This window comes from Sceloporus occidentalis, unplaced genomic scaffold (assembly GCF_023333645.1).
Source record: "Sceloporus occidentalis isolate IW3139 unplaced genomic scaffold, rSceOcc1.0.p SCAF_8, whole genome shotgun sequence".
Classification (NCBI taxonomy): Eukaryota; Metazoa; Chordata; class Lepidosauria; order Squamata; family Phrynosomatidae; genus Sceloporus; species Sceloporus occidentalis.
Window position 1 is genome coordinate 38953888 of NW_028316988.1, and position 24416 is coordinate 38978303.

The following is a 24416-nucleotide window of genomic DNA, read 5'->3' on the forward strand; positions in this document are numbered from 1 at the left end:
GAAAGGAGAGGATACTTCAGTTTGCTTTTGCCTGAGCTTACTGAAAAGGGTATAATTCTTTTTTCTCTTGTCCTCTCCCTTTGCTGAGTTGAATGCAAACTGCTTTGCACTTTCAGCCCCGTTTGAAGCAACTGAAGTAAGCTGAGAACCAAAGGAGAAAATAAGAGGAAGAGAAAGAAATGGACATTTTAAAAATACCTGGGGGAAAAAGCAGTGACAGAGGATTAATCTGAATTATCCCTGTCAAATGTTGGAAGGTATGGGAAGGGGTCCAAAGGAGTAGCTTCACACAGTCTAATTTGGCCCAGAATCTAAGACCAACTCTGTGAATGGTCAAAATAACACATTCAGAACAATTCTTTTAAAAACAATAGCATAGTAGGCTGCTGTAGCACTGCAGAATTAATGCATTTTATGCAATCTTTAGGTTTGTAGTTTGTTGTGGCATCAAAGCAAGCTGATAGAGAAAGCTAACTCACAAAACTACAAATCCCAACATTCCACAGCATTGAGCCATGGCAGTTAAAGTGGTATCAAACTGCATTAATTCTGCAGTGTAGATGCAGATGTAGTTAGACTGGGCCTTGGGAGAGCCCAGTTCCAGTCCTCACTGTGAGCCATGAAACTCCCAGAACTTTGAGCCAGCCTCACCTACTGCACAAAGTTTTTGTGAGCATTCATGGAGGAAGAGGAAGAAAGCCACAAATTATCCCATGAGTTCAGCAGGGAGAAAATGTGTGACAAATACAAGTAAAGAAATAATAGAGAAGAAATCACTTAAAATGCACCAGTATCTGGAATCAGAACTAGGTACTCCTTTCTGATGACAACACGATGCTCAAAAGAAAAAGGGAAAAAGACAATACAAAACAAACCTACTAGCTTGGTGACTCTTAACTTGATGGGAAGCAAAACCATCATATCTTGTGTAGGAGGCATTTTCCGGCATTAAAAGCCAACAGCTCCATTTTCTTCCATTTGCATGAATGGTCATCGCCCAAGCTGTGCGAGGAAATCTAGGCCAGGTTGTTTATTTTGTAGCTGAAAGAACATTATCAAACTACTGGGCAGCATGCTGTTGAGAGAGTGGTGTGTGTCTCCACATCAATTGTGGAAACCTTTTGAAATGCATTCCCTATTGTGTGTCTCCCCCACTTCCACCTTCTCCTTCACTATCACCACTGTTCATATTAAAACAATTTACCTGGACCTGTCCACCCCATTTATTTCCCCCCATCATCTTATTACAGTGGGGTGCTTGTAATATATATGTGCCAGCCTAGGGCAGCGGGGTGGGAGCATCTTCTCTGGTTGCCGAAGTGGCAATTGATAGGCACTCGCTGCCTACAGAAAACGGTGCCAGTTATATAACTCCCACTATGAGTAATAAGGCAAAAGACAAGGAAAAAAGAAGAAAGATGATGATGAGGAAGAAAACCTCTTGTTAGTTCTCTGGCAGGAGGCTGTTGACGTTTTCCCACGTCCAGTTTTCAAGGTAAGAAGAGCTTTCCGGATTCTCCCTCTCCGCTTTGCTGGAAGTTGGCGCCTGATGCCTTGCAGGGATTTGTAAATATCAGGTGCAACTCCTCCTTTTGGGAAATGGCTGATGGCTGAGCTATGGAAGAGGGGGACAATACCAATACCAGTCAATAATGTCATAATGCTGATTTATTATTATTTTTAGTCTTATTGCTTCTAGGCATTTATAGTCTAAACTCGCGTGTCTTATCTGAAGGAAGCAAAGTGTGGGTGGCATCTGTTGTATTTGTCAGTGACATTCCCTCCCTGGAAACGCTTGCTGGGCACTTGCATTGTGGCTGTTGCAGAGAAAAAGTTACTTGTGAGGAAAGGGGTAATACTTTGGTTAATGGACAGGGACATGTAGATGCCAGGTACATGACAGGTACCCGCCATGGATGCTTCAGTGGCCAAAGAATCAACACAGGGCATCACAGAGTAAGATTCTTAAAGACTGTTTCTACACTATACAGTGGTTTGATAAGGCTTGAATTGCCATTCTGTGGCAACCTGGGATTTGTAGTTTGGCAAGGGGGTTAGAATTCTCTGCTAGAGGGCTCTAGCACCATTGCCTAAACTGCAGGACCAGAGCAGAATGTTTTAAATAGGCCTTTAGTCTGAACTAACAGGGCTGTTATATTCCCATGTTTGCAATTATTCCCTGGAATATATAATACAAGGCACTCTGGAGGAAACTACAGCAAATACGTAATTCCTAGCCACGTTTTAAAACAAATAAATCTGCTGTAAAATAGGAGAATCCTTTCCAATTTTATGGCCATTGATGATTTAACTAAATGGCAATGACTCATTAGCCAGGAAGCCACTAATATGCGCTAAAATGACACAGCTGGGGGAGGGATGGGGGGGGAGGGATTATCAGAACCATATGCAAAACATTTTTTAAAATGTGGAGGTCTGCAGAAATTTAAGCCTTAGGGCACTTTTAGTCTTTTCATCTCAAAGTAAAACAATCTGATGGTTTTTGCATCTCCCCTCCGGTCCAGGATTGCTAAGATATGTCTTCGAAGTGTATGCAGTGGTTTTCATTCTGCTTCCCACCCACTCCTGTCTCTGCCTTTTTCCCCTCCAGACAGTAGCAGCAGCTTCAAATAGTCTGAGGTATGAAGTCAGACTTTCATTCACCAGCCAAACAGGAGCTTAAAGAGAACTCCATCCCATCCTAAATTGCCATGAAAACCCATTCCCAGTTTAGCCTTTTTGATGCCTAAAAGTTGGTGTAGATTTCCAGTAGCCATTGTGGAATTTCTGTGGGTAAATGGCCTAATACTTCTAACAGTGGTTTCCAAGGTTTGGGTCTTTAGGTGTTTTGGACTTCAGCTCCCAGAAGCCCCAAGCAGCTTGTCCAACTGTCACGAATTCTAGGAGCTGAAGCCCAAATTTTGGGAAGCACTGATGTAGAATTGGTCACAAGGGCCATCTAGTGCAACTCTCTGCTATGCAGGAATGCACAACTAAAACACTTCCAAGAGATGGCCATCCAACCAGACTCCACAAGGCAATCTATTCCATGGCCCATCAGCTTTCACTGTCAGGATTTCTTCTTAATACTTAGGTGGAATCTGTTTTCCTTATGATTTGACTCCAATGGTTTGTGTCCTAGGCTTCTGCCACACTGCAGAAACAATGCAGTTTGACACCGCTTTAAATGTCATGGCTTAATGCTATGGCATTCTGGGGTTTGTAGTTTTGTGTGATGTTTAGTCTTCTCTGTCAGTATGCTCTGGTGCCACAACAAACTACAAATCCCAGGTTTCCATAGGATGAAACCAGTTAAAGCGGTGTCAAACTGCATTATTTCTAGTGCAGATTATATCCTCATATTCTCTGGAAGAGCAGAAATCCAGTTTTCTCCATCTTCTGCTTTCCTCCAAACAGTGGGAAGTCATCCAAAATGCAACCTGGAAGTGACACTAAATAACTTCCAGTTTATCCAAATGTGACAGTGTAGTCTGTAGGGGGTTTGTGGGGATGAAAAATGGTCCCCAGGTCCCATAAAGTTGCCTACCCTTAAGCAATCCTCAGTGTATTGTACTGCCCTCACCTGGGATAGACCGATAGAAAAGTTTTCAAACATTTCTTTCCATTTTCAGTTAACCACAGTTTAAGTGTTGCATCACAATCTTAACAGTGGTTTAATAAAACCAAGTCCAACATCCAAAAAGAGGGGTACCCTTATTGGCCAGCCAAAATGCACAAAACATGAAATGCAAGCTTTTGAAATTCTTCATCGTGGAAAAGATGTTGAAAATTCATACAGGAAGAAGGGAAAAAATGGTGATGTTGGGTTACAAGCCTATATTTTATCTAGTGTCCCTGTTGTAGTCCAATTGGTTTGTATTTTGTGAATGTGGAAACGATGTAAATTTTATAGTGAAATGCATGGCTAAGTAACTGAAACCCATACTTTCATATGATATTTAGGTAGAGCACAAACCTGTTAGTAGCTACATGGTAATTGTCAACCAAGAGTCAGTGTGGTGTAATGGTTTGAGTATTATGATAAGGACACCTTAGCATCACCATAGAATGATTTGAAGGCACACAGCAGCGACAACAATTGTCAACTCAGTATGTCATGAATATTGACTGTCCCTTATTGCTGTTTGGAAACCTGGCATCTCTAGTGCAAGTATTTTCAAAGCCAACCCAGTTTTACATTTTTGTCAATGACTGTGGCACATTTTATTGACTCACCAGTTCTTGGCACATGTCTGTGGCTACAGGAATTAACACACCTACAATTGTTACCAAGCTTGTTTGAACAATACTCCAAAGGACATGTTTACACTGAGCCTGGCTACTGATTTGGTATTTTTAATGTCGTCCCCTGCACCCACCGCATCATTTCCTCTGCACAGATCAAAATGAAGACTGATTCATCTGAGCTTTGAAGACCTCTTTTGAGGGACTAGCAAGCTTCATCCAAACAGCAAGTAAAATAACATTACTTGCCATATTGCATCTTTCATCCAATATCAACCCCACCCAATACCGTTCCTGTGCAAGTGCGTGCCTGCCCCGAAAAACCACAATAATTCAAAAGACAAAAACCAAAGTACTGATGTTGGGTTGAGTCAAAATGAAAGAGAAAACAACCTCAGCAGAGGTAAGGATGTTACCGTAGGTATTGCATATTGCAGAGAATAAAAGCAGCATAGCGGTTTGAGTACTGGATTATGAATCTAGAGACCAGGGTTTGAATCCCCGCTCATCCATGGAAACCTACTGGTTGATTTTGAGCAGGTCAGACTTTCTCGGCCACAGAGAAAGAAAGGCAAACCCTCTCTGAACAAATCTTGCCAAGAAAACCCCGTGACATGTTTGACTTAGGAGCACTTAAGTCAGAAATGTCTTGAAGGCTCACAAGAATAAATTGTATATTTCAGATAGAGTGACAGAACTGAAATTGAAAGAGTATGTCATAGAATGGGGTAGAATCAAGTGGCCCTCCAGGTGATGTTGACTGCAACACCCAGCAGCCCTAGCCAATGAGAAGGAATGCTGGGACTTGCAGTACAATAGCATATGGAAGGCTGCATGATGCCCATCCCTGGCACAGGACACTAGCTATAACTAGTGGCTCTGACTGGCAGCAACAACTCTCCAGGCTTCCAGGGGGGATTGTTTCCTAGCCCTTCTTGGGGATCCCTGGTATTTCCTAGTGGTCTCCCATCCATGTATCATCCAGGTGAGATCCTGCTTAGCCTGTGAAATTAGGGATGAAAACCTTCAATGATTTCAATAATTACAGTAGTTTCTATTGGTGCCTTCAAGTCACCTGTTGACTTATGGCGACCTCATGGATTTCACAGGGTTTTCGTAGGCAAGGAATACTCAGAGGTGGTTTTGCCAGTTCCTTCCCCTGAAATATAGCACCTGTTATTCGCTGGTGGTCTCCTATACAAGTACTAACCAAGGCTGACCCTGCTTAGCTTCCAAGATCAGACAGGATCTGGTGCCTTTAGGGTATTTTGGCCTGAATATTTCTGCACGGTATTCTCATATTCAAATATCCTGAAATGCTATATAGGAATTACTTTGATCAAGCACATTTTTGAGCACACCAACAAACAGTTTTTGAACAGGAAAAAAGTTTTCCCCCAATCTGTGCTGTGAGCAAGAAACTCATTTTCTGCAGAGAAAACAAGCTTCTTTCAGAGCAAACCCCCATCTGTTTTTCCCTCTGGAAAAACATCCCTTCACATTACTTCAGGATGTTCAAATTCCAGCAAAAAAATGGCATAAAAGTCTTTGCTAGTTTAATATTCCTCTTACAGGAAACCCATTTTTTTAAAAAAAAAACCTTGGAATGATTTGGGCATGAATAATTCTGAGTTTCTCCAGGGTGGCATGGTGGCACACCCCAGGCCACAAAGTAAATTAATTGGAGAGCAAAGATTCAAACCAAGGGTTTCCTTGCTGAAAAGGAAGGTTTCCTCTTTTGGGGGGAGGCTGCCTTTTACAACAGAAGCAATTGTAAGAAGAAGAACTGGGTTCAGAGCAAGTCTTCCCCTCTTCTGCATCATGCAGTCTTCCATATGCTGTTTCCTGGGATCTCAGTTTGTCAGTTTTTAATTATGTTTTGAGCTGTCTCCATCACAGCTGGACAAAAATGGCGAGCTAAAGACAAAGCCGGCATTGCAACTCTTGCCGCTTTTGATCATCGAACAATTATTTTGTACATGATAGTTTGCCTTTGCTTTGACAAGCCTTGAAAGCAAAGACTTCATCTTAGACCACGGAAAAATGAAAATGCACAGCTAAGCAAGCAGGGATGGTGCAATAAAGCCAGTGTGCTATAGAAAATCGCTGTAGCTGCAGCATTTGAAACTTATCCCTTTTTAAAATAAATAAATCTATATTTAGCTGCTGTTATTCTGATTCCTTTCATGATCATGCCCAGATCCAAACCTCTAAAAAATTATAGGATATGGTGGTGCATGCTGTATAGGCAGCCATGAAGAGGGGGGAAAGCTCCATACTTCCATCTTATTGAATGAGTCATTGAAAATTTTCATTCAATTTTATTTGTCCTTCTATAGCCACTACAATATGATTGCAGATGTTTGCTTTTCATAAGAGAAAAGGAAGTTAACCAAGGACTAACTTTTGTTTTGGAGCGATGGTTTCCATGATAAAAGACCAAAACAGACAAGTGATGCAGGCAATCTGTGATAGCCTTATCTTTTCATTTTTTAAAATAGCAATTGCAATGATAGGCAGGTTGGAGGATAAACTCACATTATTATGGAAACAATGGTTTCAAAGGAATTGTCTGCTGCTTCTACTATTAGCAAATGTGGTGTAGTGGTTTGAGCGTTGCACTGGGACTTATCTTTTTCTTGGCAAGATTTCTTCAGAAGAGATTTGCCATTGCCTTCCCCTGAGGCTGAGAGCATGTGACTTGCCCAAGGTCACCCGGTAGGTTTGATGGTTGAATTGGGAATCAAACCTTGGTCTCCAGAGTCTAATGCTCAAACCCTGGCTTTCATAAGTCCCAGTACAATTGGCCAAAAAATGGAGAAAATTTGTTCAGGAAAAGCTTACCATTACATTTGTCTGAGACTGAGAGAATGTGACTCGCTCAATGAGTTTCCAATGCTGAGTGAGGATTTGAACCCTAGTCTTCCAGAGTTCAGCACCAAACCATACACTACACTGGCTCTATAAAACATGGAGCACTTCATGAATATGTGTTTCATCCTCATGCCAGGGCCATCCCAATCTCTGTATTGCTCCCATTTTGGCATATGAGCTGCTGGAGCAAGTACTTTATAGAATGTCTAATTTATTTTGATGGGGGTTTCAAGATAGGAGAGCACTTTCCCCCATATATATTGGATTTGCAAGGAAGCAATAAGTCATTGGTCTAAGGCCCAATTGTTGTTGTCATTGTTGTGTGCTTTTCTTGGCCAGATTTGTTTCAGAAGTGGTCTTCCATTGCCTTCCTCTGAGGCTGAGAGAGTGTGACTTGCCCAAGGTCACCCAGTGGGTTTCCTTGGCTGAGTGGGGGTTTGAACCTTGGTCTCCAGAGTTATATTTCGGCACTCATACCGCCACACAGAGCTGGTTCTCATCTTCTGCAGTACCAGTTACAATTCCTAGTTAAGATTTGGCTGGGAGGTTCTGGGAACTGTAGCCTAAGAAAGGAACTTCCCCAGGCTTATGCTTTGCACAGAAAAGCTCCCAGGTTTGATCCTTGGCATTTCCAAGAAGGACAAGATTCCCATCTGGCGATTTCACACTGGGCCTTTTTTAGCAGAGCTTAGTTGGGAAAACTTCTTTTTGGGACTACAACTCCCAGACTCTCACAGGCAGTGTGCTCATTGATGATGGTGTTTCCAGTCCCTTCTGCTTTAACTGACTCTGATAGCAGAAGGCGTCTGGGAATGGTTGTCACCCAAATGTGACTTTTCCAAGCTCAGAGTGCTGATCATTGAGGTATGGTGCTGGTTGTGTGCCTTCGAGTCATTTCTGATGTATTACAGGTTTCCTGGGGGGGGGGGGGGTTGCTATTACCAACCTCTGAGGCTAGGAGAGTGTGACTTGCCTAAGATCGCCCAATGGGTTTATATAGATGAGCCAGGATTTACATAGTGGGTTTAGATAGATGAGAACCCTAGTCTCTTAGAGCCAGTGTGCCATAGCGGTTTGAGTGTTGTACTGTGACTCTGGAAACTTGGGCAAGTCACACTGTCTCAGCCTTCAGGGAAGGCAACAGCAAACCTCTAAACAAATTGAGCCAATAAAACCCTATGAAGGTTTGCCTTAGGGTTACCATAAGTTGGAAATAACTTGAAGGCACACAACAACAAAAACTCCAGAGTCCTAGTCCAGCAATAAAACTTTGCAGGAGTTGTGAGGCCCTCTGCCCAAGCCAGACAGTCATTTGGCATGACTTCAGTCTGGAAGCCTCCTTTGGCTTTTTGTGGTCCAAAAGGAGTGAAGTCAGTGATGATGGCATGCTCTTAGGTTTCTCCCCACCGCAGTGTTGGACTGTGGCCTGCCAGGCTCTGCCTTGAGAAGCGTGACCAGGAGGTGCAATCCCTCCTCCTCCTCCTCCTCCTCTCAGTCGAAGAGCTGGAGGTGGTTTTGCAGTTAGTTACGTGGGTCTGGAAAGTAGGTTACTGGGTCAGGAACAACAAGTTCTGACTGTTTGCCAGGGAGTCCTCCTCTTCCCCTCCCTTGATCCTGTTTTCACTTACTGCTCTGATCTGCCGGGCTGAAATGGGTCTAACCATCCTCCTTGCCTGCAGTGGAGACAGTAGTGTTGAGAAAAAGGAGGAGAGGGAAAGGAAAGGAAATCCAGGCACTGTCTGGTGGAACCTGCCCTTTCCTTTTGTGTTGTGTGCCTTCCAGTTGTTTCTGACTTAGAGCGGCCCCAAGGCGAATCAATCGTGGGGGTTTCTTGGCAAGATTTGTTCAGAGGAGGTTTGCCATGGGCTAAGGCTGAGAGAGTGTGACTTGCCCAGTGGGTTTCATGACTGGGAAATTAACTCTGGTCTCCAGAGTTGCAGTTCAACAAACTACTATGCCATGTTGGCCCAGTAAATGCAGAGGGAATCCCTGCCTGGCTCTCCAAAGTCAGAAGAGGCAGTAGTGATAAGAATATCACTACTAAATTTAAATTTAATGGGGCCGTATTTAATTGGGAGCCAACGTGCGTGGTTGGAGCATTGGACTATGGTTCTGGAGACCTAGCTTTGAATCTCCATAAGCCATGGAAACTCACTGGGGAGCCTTGGGCAAGTCATACTCTCTCAGCCTCAAATGGCAATGGCAAACCCTGAAGAATCTTGCCAAGAAAATACCATGATAGGTTTGGATAGCCTTAGGGTTGCCATAAGTTGGAAACAACTTAAAGTCATACAACAACAAAAGCAACAGAAGATTTAAATGACTGTTCTTCCTCCAATGCTTATCTAAAATTTCTGCAGATGGCCATGGTTTCAGATGGTTTCACATTAGCTTACCTCACTAAAACAGATGGTGGACTGCTGGAATTTTCTGATGTTGTTGGATTGCAACTCTCATCTGACTGTTGGCCATGATTCCTGGGAACAAAGGGCATTGCAGTCCCATCTCAATGGGAGGCCCTGCAATAAAATCTATTGCAACCTTTGTTCTTGTTACTTGTTTTCGCTTATATCCACAATGGGTTTAACAAGATTAAATCCGTTTAATGCCAGCATGGTGTAGTGGTTTGAACATTGGACTACAACTCTGGAGAACAGGGTTTTAATCCCTGCTCAGCCACTGGAAACCTACTGGATGACCTTGGGAAGTCACACTCTCTCCACCTTGGGTCTCTTCTGTGAGAAAGGTGGCATACAAATATAATAAAATAAAATATACATAAAGAGATTCCACCTCAACATTAGGAGGAACTTCCTGACAGTAAGGGCTGTTCGACAGTGGACCAAACTCCCTTGGGGTGTGATGGAATCTCCTTCCTTAGAGGTCTTCAAACAGAGGCTGGATGGACATCTGTCAGGGATGCTTTGATTTAAATTTCCTGCATGGCAGGGGTTGGACTGGATGGCCCTTGTGGTCTCTTCCAACTCTACGATTCTATGATTATATGTCCTGGTTCTCTAAATGCATCCATCTTCAGCATGAAAGGTTGGCCAGCTTCAAAATCCACTGAGTTTGCCTTGATATTTTGAAAGTTGTTGGAATCTAGTTTTGGAAGGAATCCTTATGTGCCATCAAAGTGTGCCGTGTTGCTTTTTTTCTTTCGTTCTTTCAATGTTTCAGCTTTCCCTTTTGAGAGCAGGAGCTTTAAAAACAACAACATTATGCAATTGGTTGCTTTAAAACTGGGTTAAGGAATATGGCTCTGGATTATTCTTTTCAACCCAATGTTTTCCGCCGCCTGGTGCATTCGCCGTACCTAATTATCTCCCAAATGCAATCTGTAACTAGGACTGAACAATTATGTGTTCAAGAACTATCAAGGGGCTGCCATAGATATTATACACCTTAAGTAACTTTCTACAGGGTGCTGTAACTCCAAGTTGTGTTGTTTTGACTTTTATATGTTTTCCTTTTAGGCTGCGCAATTGCATGACTTCAGGCAGAAGTGAGCGTTAAATGAAAAAGGACATGATGTACTTTCAAATGTAAATTATGTATGTTTTCTGCCTTAGAACTAGAAGAAATGAAAAAGAGGGAAATAACCTTCTTGGAACTCCAGCAGGGCACCCTAGATATTCTTGCCAGCAAGACAGCACAGGTTTGTTCCCTTGCAATTAGGACTGTCTGCTCATTTCCCATTAAGATGGGATAACATTGACAGCGTGTGCTCAAGTGTTTACAGTCACAAATGAGGGCAAAACTAGCCACTACATGTTAAATACGTAGCTTGCAAGCCAGCCAAGGTTCCCATGTCAGTGGGCTGGGAAAATCATTCCAGGTTTTAATCCAATCTTAAAGGAGCTATCTGAGGTTTTGGGCCTATTTAGAGGACATGATGGATCTACACTTTGCCCTCCAATTTGCATCACTGACTTTTGCGGATTTGATTATTTTTGGATTTGATTTATATGTTCTCTTTAGGAATCTCTAGGTCCTCCAGTGCAACTCTGCTGGAAGTTGACCATAGAGGACCTAGAGATTACAATGAAAAACGCTTCTCTAGGCATTTGTAGGTTCTCTGTTGTGATTCTGTGGTCAACTTCTGGCAGATGTTAACCACAGAGCTGTGCTGGAGGACTTAGAGATTCCTAGAAAGATGTGCTGTCAGTTAAAAAAGTTAGTGTTTTTTGATTTGTGGGTTTTCTACTTTCATGCAGGTCCTCTGTGCCTAACCTTAATGAATGTGAAAGGCCCACTGTACTCTGAATTGTGGCTTCCAAACGTTAATAGAACTGTCCAGCGTGCTGGAGGTATTTTGAGGATTGGGTTTAGCCCATTGGACAGCTCATGCTAACCCCTTCCCCCAGTGGATTCATTTCACCTCTCACATGGAAGCCACCAGGTGCCTTGTCACAGAGGCACCCTGCTTTCTCTATTGCAGTAGTTCCCAAACTTAGGTCCTTTATCTCCCAGAAGCCCTGGACAGCTTGGACAACAGTCAGGAATTCTGGGTGCTGAAGTCCAAAATACCAGAAGGACCAGACTTTCTGTGCTGGGTTGTAGCCATACGTCTGCTGTAAGCAATACACTAATGCTTGAGCTGGAAAAGAATTAGATTTTGCCCTAACTGATCCCTACAACTGTGTGCTTCCCTACAAGAGGCAAGGTAACAAGCAGCTAGATGTGCTGTTTATAAGCTGGATGCAAGTTCTGGATTTGTTTACATAGATTTAAAGCATAGCTTTCCAAACAAGTGCTTTCCAGAAAGTTTGACCAACAGCTCCCATCACGGAATAAGACAATGAGAGCTCTGGTGCACCAAGATGGAGGGCACTAGGTTGGAGGCAGAGGTATATACATATACATACATATATACATATATAATAAGCTTTGAATGTGGAGAAAAAACAAAAATTCTTGGAAATAACTCAGATAAACAAGTTAATTGATCATTGTGTGTGTGTGTGTGTGTGTGTGTGTGTGTGTATTGTGTGCCTTCAAGTCATTTCTGACTTTTGGTGACCCCTTTCATGGGGTTTTCTAGACAAGATTTGTTCAGGGAATTACTGTATTACATTTATACTCCATCAATATTTTTGTATGGGAAGATGAGGGACAATACGTTTGGTTTGACTTCTTATTTTTCATGCATCTTCCAAATACAACAGGGCAACTTAACATCTTTCTTTCTTTCTTTCTTTCTTTCTTTCTTTCTTTCTTTTTCTTTTGTAGCAAGCACTTGCACCTTTTCTTTTCTTTTCTTTTCTTTTCTTTTCTTGGTATAACCTACTCTAAACATGTTGAATAACTGTCCATCGTATAAGCTCTGGCCCCTGCAGCGTAGGCAGTGAGCATTTCTCTGAAGGGATTTAATACAGTTATACAGTTATATAAAAATTACAGAAAGCTTCCCTTCCTCTGGTACTGTCTTTGGAATGTTCCTTCGTAGCAAAAGGTGCACCTTTACCCTCGGGGCCAAAACTTGTGTGACGTTAAATGTGCATTAATTTTTTTTGTCTCTCCCATGCATTTTAACAACAGCAGCCTTGGAAAGGCAACCTGGATCAGCACCATCATGTGAGGAAGGCATTTTTTAAAACCATCACCTCCACAGTTCCTCTTCCTTAAATCTGCTGTTAGGCCTGGTAGAGAGTTTCCACTGGCACCATGGATATCTGCTGTGTAAATGTTTGCTGCCTCTCTGTCAGTTAAAAATGTTGATCTTTATGAACACAGACTTATCTTGCATTTCACTGATCAACTCATTTTCAATCAGGAAATGTCAGTGTCTAATAGGGTTCTACGTGGCTTTTTAAAGTCACTAGTCTATGATCAGATTTCTCTCTCTTTTTAAAAAAATACATATAACCATTTAAAAATGTAAAGACAAATCTAAATAACAGCCAGTAAACATATATTTAGGTCTCCACTCTTGATGGCATGTTTAGAAATGGCTCATCCCAGTGTCTGGATACAATCCAAGAAATGACAGATCCCTCCTGAGCAGGGGTAGGCAACCTTTTTGAGTCGGGGGCCAGGTTGCTGTCCCTCAGACAACTGGGGGGCCGAAGCCGGGTGTGTGTGTGGAGCTTCCACCTTCCAGGGCGGAGCCACATGCCAGGGTGGAGCTTCCACCCTCCAGGGGCAGAGCCAAACTGGGGGTGGAGCTTCCACCGAAGCATCATCATCATCATCATCACCACCGCCACTATCATTGTTACAGCAGACCTTTGTTACAGCACTTTGGAAAGTCACACTGTCTCACCTTCATAAATAATAAAAATAATGAAATGAAATAAAAAGCAATAATAAAAATATTGAAATAAAAAAACAAAAATAAGTGTTATATATTTTTAAAAATTAATGGAAAAAACCCAAGGCAGGCCTGAAATGACTCACCTTTCCACCTCCTCCCCCTCTTTCTCCTCCTCCTCCTCCTCCTCCTCCTCCTCCTCCTCTTTCTCATTGAGAGGGCATTTTGCAGAAAGAACACCCAGGGCAAGTAGTAATAATAATAATACTAATAAAGTTACAAGCAAGGAAATTACTAAAATGCAATTGAAAATAAACTGCAGCAAGCAAGCACATTGTGTCAACCCAGAAAAGCCACAAGTTGGTGAGAGGGCATTTTGCAGAAAGAACACCGAGGGCAAGTAGTAGTAGTAATAATAATAATAATAATAATAATAATAAAGGGAGCAACAGATTTTTCTACCACTGTACAGCTTTGGCTAAAATTTCTTCTATTTTGTAAGCTGACACAGTTCCTACATTGGGGCACAGTTAGGATCTGGAATGATGATGATGATGATGATGATGATGATGATGATGATGATGACAGTGAAATGGAATGGAATGATGGTGGAGGTGGTGATGCAAGAACTCACAGTTCTTTAGATCAGTTTGGAAGAGTCCATAAACAAGAAAATAAAACCCCACTTAAGATATGAATAAAACACAATTGCCCCTCGCCTAAGGAAGCATTAGGAAACTGATATGAACATGCATGCCCCAGGGTAGGAATCCTGCTGACCTCACAAGATTTCACCTGATTTCATGAAAAGAATCTGTGACCATCTTGCAAGAGCATTTAAAACCCACCCAGTTGACAGTGAGCTGCAATCTTCCAGAGGCTAATGCTGACTTCTCTGCCTTAGCTATAATGTAATTAAAGATCACTGTGTCATGGATTTCAGAACAATAGGGAGTACAACCTTTGTAATGGAAGTGTGCAGTTGTATACCATTGCCCAAGCACAGTGTTGGCAGCAGAATATTGATCCCCTCTGGGGTATCCCAGCCTCAGTACCCATCCATCCCTGAAAGAGGCAGGACATGGAAACTGGGGAAATTCCGTATGAAAGGAGGGACAGGCATGTTCGGCATAAGAAAAATGATGATGGTTGCATCTGCACTGCAGGTATTTGATGCCACTTTAGCTACCATGGTTCAATGCTATGGAATTCTGGGATTTGTACTTTTGTGATACATTTAGCCATCCCTGTCAAAGAGCTGTGGTGCCACAACCAACTACAAGTCCCAGGGTTCCTTAGCCTCGAGCTATGGCAGTTAAAGCTGTGTCAAACTGCATTTTTTCTGCAGGACAGATGCAGCCCAAGATCCCGTATTGGGGTTGCAATGAGTAAACCTCTATATGTAGACTAAAAAGGGAAAGGGAGGAAGGGAGTAATTTAGCGGCAACTTTAAAACTAACTACCCCTTTGCAGATTCAGATTTGGATATATGGGAACCCTCAGGAGCAGGGGTCTGCAACCTGCGGCCCACGGGCTGGATCCGGCCCGCCAAGGCCTTCCTGTCAGCCCCTGTGCAGTCCTGCCGCCGATTGCCGCCAATTTCCCCTGTTTTTGCGCTGCTATGGCCGCCATTTTGTTTTTCAAAATGGCGGCCGAAGTCTCGCGTGACCTCAGAAGCAAAGGTCACGCGAGACTTTGGCCGTCATTTTGAAAAACAAAATGGCGGCGCCCATCTAGTAGGCCCGGTGTAGCCCCTGGAGCATTCCAACAGGGCTCCAGGGGCTGCAGTGGGCCTGCAGCAGGCTCCACCTCACCCTCCACCCTCTTCCTCCTCCTCCCTAAGAGCAAGGAAAGGAGGAGAGGCAGAAGGAGTGCAGAGCCAGGGAGAAAGGGAGCCAGAGCCGCAGCGAGGCCAAGAGGTTTGTTCCTTGGGGGAGGGGGTTAGCTGGGTGTTCTTTGTGCAAAATGCCCTCTCAGCACCCTGTGGCTTCTCTGGGTTGAAACTGTGTGCATGCTTGCTGCAGTTTATTTTCAATTGCATTTTAGTAATTTCCTTGCTTGTAACTTTATTAGTATTATTATTATTACTACTTGCCCTGGGTGTTCTTTCTGCAAAATGCCCTCTCAATGAGAAAGAGGAGGAGGAGGAGGAGGAGGAGAAAGAGGGGGAGGAGGTGGAAAGGTGAGTCATTTCAGGTCTGCCTTGGGTTTTTTCCATTAATTTTAAAAAATATATAACACTTTTTTTTTTATTTCAATATTTTTATTATTTATGAAGGTGAGACAGTGTGACTTTCCAAAGGGCTGTAACAAAGGTCTGCTGTAACAATGATAGTGGCGGTGGTGATGATGATGATGCTTCGGTGGAAGCTCCACCCCCAGTGTGTGGCTCCGCCCCTGGAGGGTGGAAGCTCCACCCCGGCATGTGGCTCCGCCCCTGGAGGGTGGAAGCTCCACCCTTCGGCTTCGGCCCCCCCCAGTTGTCTGAGGGACAGCAACCTGGCCCCCGGCTCAAAAAGGTTGCCTACCCCTGCTTTAAACTGTCTTCTTTGCCTCCCCTGTGTTATAAAACATACCCAAGTAGAAGAGGCCACATAACTGTGAAACCCGAAAAGTAACTCAGAATATTTAACAGTACAGTTTGCCCTTCTTATGCATGGATTTTTTATACATGGGTTCAAATGAAAATATTCCAAAAAAAGGTATAAATTTCAAATATCAAACCTTGATTTTCCAATTTTTATAAGGGACACCATTTTGCTATGTCATTATATTTAATGAGCATCCACAGATTTTGTTATCTACGGGGGAACTTGGAACCAAACCATAGCGTATAACAAGGGTCCACTGTACATAAAAATGACTGATGACATCTTTTGTGACATTATTGTCATAAGACAACTTGGTTATCCTCTAGTTCTTGCAAAAATGGAATTAGTTACTAGTAACCCATTATGTGGAATAGATGATTCCCAATCTTCGTGAAATTTCAGTCTCCCAGGGGAGTTGTGGGCTTTTCTTTTTTCCTTTCTTGATTCCCATGGGCTTAATTAAGGAATATTTCCTATTAGATCTCCCTAGCAGCTCATTACAAAACCCTGGAGTTTCTCTTTGCTCCGCTGTAATCTTTAGAGTGGGACAGCGCATCTTTCCGCAACACACACATAAATGCTTCTGAGTCTCAAGTGCTGTTTTGATTTACACCTGGGTCACATTTCCTGGACTTTAGCAGCGATCCGGATTGAGACAAGTACACATGCTAATAAACACGCATTGAAATATGTGTCTTCTGAAATATTGAAACACTGAAATATGTATCTTCTGTTACTTTTTTAGGGGAGGGAAATTACTGTAAGCTATTGGCCTGAGATACACAACACATACAAATCAGGAATGCATCGTCACTCCTCTAACTATAAAAGTAACAAAAATAGTTACAGGTGTGAAGTTATACTTGTAATTTTGCTATGCCTTAATTGTTGCAAAAAATAAATGAATCGGGAGTATTGTTGGTAACTGACATTTCCAAACTCTGTGTTTACAGGTGGTTGTAATAATAATAATAATAATAATAATAATAATAATAATAATAATGTATTTATATCCGGCCTCTCCCTATGGATTGATTTATATTAATTTACATCCTTTCTCCTGGATGGGCCCAAAGGAGGTTTAGATTTTAAAGTTTATGTAAAGTTACAGAGGACCTTGGTATCTGCTGGAGTTTGGTTCCAGGTCCCTCATGGATATCAAAATCTGTGGATGCTCAAGTCCTAATAAATACAATGGTTCAGTCAAATGGTGTCCCTTATATAAAATGCCAAAATCAAGGTTTGCTTTTTGCAATTTATATCTCAGCCTCAGAGGATGGCGATGGCAAATCCCTTCTGAAGAAACTTGCCAAGAAAACCCTGTGATAGGTTGCCTTGGGGTCGCCATAAACTGGAAACGACAGCATGCAGCAACAAGTATTATAAAACCATGGATACTAGAATCCATGGATTTTTTAAAAAATCCATAGATATGGAGAGCCAGCTGTACAACAATCTATGATACAAAAGTATTTTGGTTTTGTTTTAAAAGTTGTGATCTGTGACTAGCAGGAAAGAGCTCAAGGCATCTGCTGCCATCCATGATTTAGAGGCATGATTAGAGGTGCTAGCATCTCCTAAAGATAGTTAAAACTATTTCTCTTTCTGGCATAAGTACTCTGACAGTGTGATTGTGTTTACCATAGCTAGATGGCTACCTCCTCTCACTGCCAAAATAGCAAAGTGGCAAATGATGTAGGTCACTCTGAGAGGTGTGCACACACTTGCCTTCCTGACCTACATATTTTCTGCTCTTGTTAATGTTACTCATGGTTACAGCCACCTGAATGCTGCTCTACACCTGGACTTATTATCAGTCGATCAAATGCGCCCTTGTGTGTTACTGGGTTATATGAAACAGAGGGTTTCTAGAACGCAATCGGAAATGCACAGCCTTGCTCCATCTTGTGCCACTCTGAGCAGTGATTGTGGGCTAGGTTTTGCTTCTAACTGATTTCCATCTCGAAAAAGATTTCCCTTTCTTACTGCATGGAGCTCTCTCAAAGCCGGGCCGGAGTCCAATGATGACACTTGGCTAGCGAAAGGCAAGATGGGTCCCCTTCTCCAGTCCAGCACAAAATGGAGACAGAATGGTAGAGGCATTGCATTTCACCTCTGGCGATCATGTTGTCCACCTAGTGGGGCAACGGTACACTTTGACGCCCCAGTACTCACACCGGCTATATCCACACTGCAGAAATAATCCAGTTTGACACCACTTGAACTGCCATTGCGTCATGCTATGCAAAGCTCTGGTGCCACAACCAACTATAATTCCCAGAATCCCATAGCATGGCGCTATGACAGTTCAAGTGGTGTAAAACTGGATTATTTCTGCAGTGTGGATGCAGCCACTGACAATCTCCATTGTCATGTCTCCAAGGAGAATTCAAACATTCAGCTCATTTGAAGGATCCAACACACACTTCCCGGCTGCTGCCACACTGCAAAATTAAAGCAGTTTCACCCCACTTTAATGGTCAAGGTGCCATCTCATGGAATCCTGGGATTTGTAGTTTGTTGTGGTGCCAGAGCTCTCTGACTCAGAAGGGTAACTATCTCACAAAACTACAAATCCCAGAATCCCATAGCATTGTGCTATGGCAAACTAAAGATATAGCTGTGTTAGTCTGTAGGATCAGTAGGTAGAGAGGTCTTGTAGCACCTTTGAGACTAACTGAAAGAAAGAAGTTGGCAGCATGAGCTTCCTCTACTGAAGTCTAGGAAAACTCATGCTGCCAACTTCTTATTTTCGGTTAGTCTCAAAGGTGCTACAAGACCTCTCTGCATACTATCTATCTATCTAGTCCCAAATGGAATAATAATAATAATAATAATAATAATAATAATAATAATATTCTTTTCCACCGCCTTTCAAGGCCTTGTTACAAAATACAAAACACAATTTAAAAATATTAAAGCAATTGTTGAATGGTGAGTCAATACATAGATAAATCCCATTGAGCCAGTGAGTCTAATCTTGCTCAGAATAAAAGGATTTAAATCTGTCAATAGGTCAGATGCGGGTGGATGGGAATTTATAGGTCTAAGGGTGTGTATGCCAATGTGCCAATCAAAAGTAGACAATTGTTGTTGTTGTGTACCTTCGAGTTGTTTCCGACTTACAGCAACACTTAGGTGGCACTACTGCAGGGTTTCCTTGGCAAGTTTTGTTCAGAGAGGGTTTGCCTTTGCCTTCCCTAAGGTTGAAACAGTGTGCCTTGCCCAAGTTTTTCTACGGCTGAGTGCAGGATTCGAACCCTGTTCTCCAGAGTCGTAGTCCAGCTTTCAAACCACTGCACTATGCTGTCTCTGACAAGAGCAGACAATTCTGGGCTAAATAATCCAGTTGTGCGATTTAGCCTAAAGCCTTTTCTTTGCTCATGTACCTCAAGGGTGGCCCTTTCTAGAAAAACGAAGCACCAATTCCAGGTCAAATTGATCTTCTGTGAACTATTTCATAAATCTGGGCCAAGCCATTGCACAACACACCGCCAAAGTTCCCTTTTTGGAGGCTGCCTTTTGCCTGACACAAAAGGATTTAATCTCCCAAGTCTCAAAAGTGTTTTATTTTTTTCCTTCTTGCCTATGAATGGCCGGAGAAGGTTTATTTAAAATATCTGGATGAATTTCTTCTGCTAGAAGAGAGTCACCCGTTGGGAAGCTGCAGCCCAGCTTTGTGACCTGGGAAGAGAAAACACAGAAACAACAGCTATTAAAAAGCCATTTAAGCTGTCATTTAAAAAAAAAACACATCAAGTTAAAATTCCTATATTTTCAAAGGCACAATTCCAGTCTTTCTTTTTCTTTTTAATGGTGGTTAATGAAATTCACAGCTACCTCTTTTATGGATGTGTGAGATCATTTGTTTGTCAAGTGTGTTTCGCTGGAGCAACTTGAAATGCAAATAGGTTTGGTTTTTAAAGCCATTGCTGTTGTAAAATATAACTTCTTTTATACCCTGTTTCACAAGTTTCAAGGTGTTAGGATTGCAGAAATCAGGTGCCTTGTTCACTCCTCCACTCTTGTAAAAAAATTTGCTTTTGAATCCCACTCTTCCCTGACTTTTCTCTTGATTTGTGGAAATAGCTTAAAGCAGGGTTGGACACGCTTTCGAGCCTAAAAGGGGAGCTTGCCACTATTTTTTATTCCTCCAGTTCTGGAGGGCTGCAAAATCTTATTGTGGGTGCCATTTTTGCACCCATTGTAAGTCCAGAAACAACATCTTGTCACTTTAGGTTGTCTTTAAAAATAAAGGTTGTTTTCAGGTGAGGTGATCTGAAGCATCTTGGAAGGGCCCTATCTGTCCACAATGTTTGGGGACAAAAACCTAATTTTGGGGGGTTACTTTTTTGGCATGGATCTAAGGTCACTTAGATCCATGCTTAAAAACTCATCCCTTTTTTGGATTTCTGGAGTCCCAAGGGCCAAACAGAACCCCAAAAGGCCACATGAGGCCCATGGGTCAACCAGTTCTCACTTGGGGTGCATCAACACCATAGAAATAATGCAGTTCAACACCACTTTAACTGCCATCCTACAGACTCCTTGGATTTGTAGTCCTGTGATGCACCAGAGCTCTCTGGCAGGGAAGACTAAATAATCTTGCAAAACTATAAATCCCAGAACTCCATAGCATAGAGCCATGTCAGTTAAAGCGGTGTAAAATTGCTTTATTGCTGCAGTGCGAATTAGACCCTGGTCTCTGGAGCAGAAAACAAGCTTGGCCCGTCTTCTTCATGATACTCTGGGCAAACACACGGATATAATTGTGATGCCTTAGGGATTTGCTGTATGATACAAGTATTTGAGAAATGTCTTCTTCTTTTTAAGGGCAAAATAAAAAAAAACTATTATTTTTTGTTATTATTTTTGAAAGACCAGAAAGTCCAGTGTTTATGCAATATCTAAACCCCCTTATAACAGATCCTCCTGTTTTCCAGTCAAGGACAACCCAGACTCCTCCATAGTACGAGTGTAGCAATAACAAAAATAGAGCTGAGCATGAACATACCTCAGGCACAGATTCCAGTAATAAAAAAGAAAACTATATTTATTTAAGGACATCAGAGTTTACAGGTATTTGAAGTTTTAAAAAAGGGTGACTCTGCAAGATTCTCATTGCTTCACTCCAGGTCAAGTTGCTCCAAGAGACCTTCAGTTCTGTGTTAAAGGGGAAAATGGAGAAACGTGAAGCTCTGTTAGGCCAAAGGAGATATAGAGGAGCAAACCATGCCATTGTTTTCGTATGACCTTAAACGTGCCTCCATCTTGGTAAATCACAGGAGAAGCCCTTTCCCAGGTATATGCAGAAAAGAAATTGGTTAGTAAATAGGTACGAAAAAATGGGTTGTTGGTTATTAAAACCTTTCTCCAGCAGCTAAAACCAAGGGTGTGTCCACACACTGCAGAAATAAAACAGTTTGAAACCACTTTCACTGCCATGATTCTATCCTACAGAATCCTAGGGTTTGTAGTTTGGCAAAGTACCAATGACAGACCAGATGCCACATCAAACTACAAATCCCAGGTTTTTTCAGGATTTGCCATGACAGTTAAAGTGACATCAAATGGCTTTATTTCTGCAGTGCGGAAGAGCTGCTATTTGCATTTCAGTTGTAATGTCAGAAGGGCTAACACTACTCATTTGGTGGTGTAATGGTAACTATTTTAGTTACTTTAATAGTTATAGGCCTGTAAAGTTTCACTATTGAGATGTGACTCACATCTCAGGCTTGCAGCTTACTTAGTACATTATTTCTCCAAATGCAACTGACAAAAAATGTGTTTTATTTACTTATGAATAATGAGAAAGTGGCAGCAAGTAAATAACTACTTTTTTAAAAAGACCTGCAACAATAATGTCAATGAACTTAATATGGACAGTTTTACTATTGTAATTATTACTTTCAAAAGTACCTTTCTAAAGTCTGATTATTGAACCCTTGCCTACCACCAAACCTGCTTGAAACAAAAGGAAAGCTTTTCTACTACTCTTTGGAGAAGTCAAATGGTGTAGTGGTTTGAGTATGTGAATGGGGTTTGAATATGCAGAAAGATTTGAATTGTTTTATGCTTTTAATATACTGTGTAAATGAAATTGTTTTAGTCCTAACAACAGCACCATGTTGTGAACTACTTTAGTTTTCCAAATAAAGCTCTCTTTTTTCACACTGTGGCTTAGTTTTCTGAGTCAAGATCAACAAGTACATAAGATCCTCCAACAATGCACTGAAGCATTGCAGGAAATTTAAATGGCAGCCCCTTGATCCAAATGCTTTTTGGAAAGATTAGCTGAAATGCAGAGCCTGGAAAAAATTACCCATATTGGCTGTGATGTTCTAGGAACTGTAGTATGAAAAGTTACATTTCTCAACCTCTGGGAAAGTGTCAACAATGGGTCTATTGAGGTTTAAGGATGCCAAGCCTGGGTAGAATGTTTCATATCACAAAACATAATAAAAAATAGGATCATTTCATCACAAGGTCATGCCTGAATTTACAGGACCCCGTTGTGTTGTAAAAGTATCCTACTGTTTGCATTGGAGATGCCTGTTCTCACACATCAAGTGCCTCTCTATGATGGGGCATTATACCTGATAAGACTTTGCTCACATGCAAAAATGTTCTTGTTGATTTTGCCATGAGGAGAAACTTTATGAGAAAATGGAAATGTACAAGTTGTATGTTTATAAGGCACAACAAAAGGCGTAACAACAGCTGCTGGCCAAGAGAGTTCAACTGAAATGTATGGGATCTATGCACGGTTAGGTTTTTGTTTTATTGTGACCCTTAATTCTTAGGTGGGTGTTGTTTGAATTATTAGGAGGTGTGCATATCTTCTAACTTTTGAAAGCCTTGAGAAGTATATATCACGCTGTAGCATAGGACAAAGGTTAACAAGGGGAGCATCTATTGTTAACTCCCTTTGAGTTGATCCAGACTCATGGCAACCCTGTGGATGAGACATCTCCAAGACCACCTATCCTCCATTGCTCTGTTTAGGTCCTGTAAATTTATACCTGTGACCTCCTTGATACAGTCTACCCATTTGGCGTATGGTCTTCCTCTCTTTTTGTTGCGTTCGACCTTTCCTAGCATTATTGTCTTTTCCAATGCTTCATGCTTTCTGATGATGCAGCCAAAGTATAAGAGCCTCAGTTTAGTCATGCTGGTTTCCAGGGAGAGTTCAGATTTCATCTGTTCTAGGATCCATTTGTTTGTCTTCTTGGCCATCCATGGTATCCTCAGCACTCTTCTCCAGCACCACATCTCAAATGAATTTATTTTCTTTCTGTCTGCCTTCTTCACTGTCCAACTCTCACATGTGGACATGGTTAGGGTGATGGGAAATACACAGTGGCATGGATGATTCTAACTTTGGTGTTCAGTGTTATAACTTTGCACTTTAGGATCTTTTCAAGTTCTTTCATAGCTGCCCTTCCCATTCCTACTTTTTTTCTGATTTCTTGACTGCAGTCTCCATTCTCATCAACGTTTGATCAAGGTATAGGAAATCTTTGGTGAGACACCAACATTCTTTGGCAGAGAAGACTAAAGACCTTATAAAACTACAAATTCTGGGATTCCATAGGATGGAGCTACAGCACTTGAAGTGGTGTCAAACTCCATTATTTGTCCAGGTAGGTGCAACCAGGGTGCGTACTAACAGAGGATGAAACCCATTCATTCACTTTCTGTATGTATCTTGAAATTCTTGAAAGGCAGGTTTCTAGTCAAGTATATGAACATCATCATCACCACCACCTTCAGTGGTCAGGTGGATAATCATTTTTTGTGACACAGTGTAGCACAGTATAGTCTGCATTGTGTATTACTGGTACTTGAATTTGCTTTGAGTTGACCTCAGCTCATGGAGGCCATGTGGATAAGACATCTCTAAGACCTTCTATCCTCAACTGCTCTGCTGAGCTCCTGTAAGTTCAGGCTTTGTGGGGTTGGTTTGTTATGTGATTGTGGCTAAACTGCAGGAAAGGGCTGGAAGGAGAAGGAATAGTCAATGCATATAAGACACTGCTTGATAGCTGGGCTATAGTCTGACAGCCAGTCATATTGGTGTAAACAAGTGTATGTCTTCTGGGAGACACTGCAAAAGAAGGCATATAATGTCTTGTGCAATGCTCCCCTTCCCCTGAAAGCAGGGGAAGGTCAAAGGTCCAGAGGATGTATGACTATCATTTTGTGGCTGGGGGAGAGTGGCTACAATATTGCATCTGAGAGAAGAGAGATGATATCGCTTTACTGGAGATATATGAGGATGAAATCCATTCACTTTTCTCAGCTGCAGAATTGTAGCTGGATGCTTCCACCGCATGCCTTCCCTTGGGCCCAAAATGCCTAGAGGATGATGCTCCAGTCATTTGAAGACCCCTTCTGGGGTGGAGGTTGGGGGAAGATGGCACCATACACAATTGTGCAGGAGAATAATTGCA

The 24416-nt window shown here is 42.1% G+C and overlaps 1 protein-coding gene and 1 non-coding gene across 2 annotated transcripts in view; one reads left to right on the forward strand and one right to left on the reverse strand.

The window, feature by feature from the left end:
* Positions 1-4630: 4630 nt before the first annotated feature.
* The window catches only part of PASD1 (PAS domain containing repressor 1), a 118621-nt gene continuing 98835 nt past the window's right edge, over positions 4631-24416 (forward strand). The window contains exon 1 of the mRNA XM_089536347.1: positions 4631-4648. The gene's annotated coding sequence lies outside the window, so the exon portion shown is untranslated. The remainder of the gene's footprint in view (positions 4649-24416) is intronic.
* LOC149308712 (U6 spliceosomal RNA) lies at positions 7210-7313 on the reverse strand. Its single transcript, XR_016282240.1, has one exon. It is a non-coding gene; the product is annotated as a U6 spliceosomal RNA (small nuclear RNA).